Here is a 493-nt window from a genome sequence, read left to right on the forward strand (position 1 = left end):
GAGCGCTTGCAACTCGCCGGCTAGCGTATAGATATACAGTCCGATTTCGCGCATAATTGTTAGTGCCCAGTCACGCCCGTGGCTCTTGATAAAAAAAAAACTTATAATCAAACGTTATTATCGGAGTCATTCAATTGAGCGAACAGATTATCATAAAAGCGAACGAGTTATTCGCAAGCAGTCAATAGAAGAACATTGTTTTATATCGTAAGTCTTTTTGGTAATTATTTATTTATAGTAACAAGATTTGTAATAATATAATTAAAATAGTATTAAAATATAGTATTCTAATGTGTTTCTTTTACTTATTAAATACATTTAGATTATATAGAATATCAGAAATTTTGTTTTAAATCAAGGAATCTATATTATACACGTATTATACATCATATTATACACATATAATATGTTCAGTGATTCGTGTGTTTTAAACATTAAAGCAGAGCAAAAGAATCAAAGAAAACAAAATTAAACTGGTTAATCATTTAGGCAA

Source organism: Wasmannia auropunctata, unplaced genomic scaffold, assembly GCF_000956235.1.
Source record: "Wasmannia auropunctata unplaced genomic scaffold, wasmannia.A_1.0 LD335636.1, whole genome shotgun sequence".
In the NCBI taxonomy this organism is placed as follows: domain Eukaryota; kingdom Metazoa; phylum Arthropoda; class Insecta; order Hymenoptera; family Formicidae; genus Wasmannia; species Wasmannia auropunctata.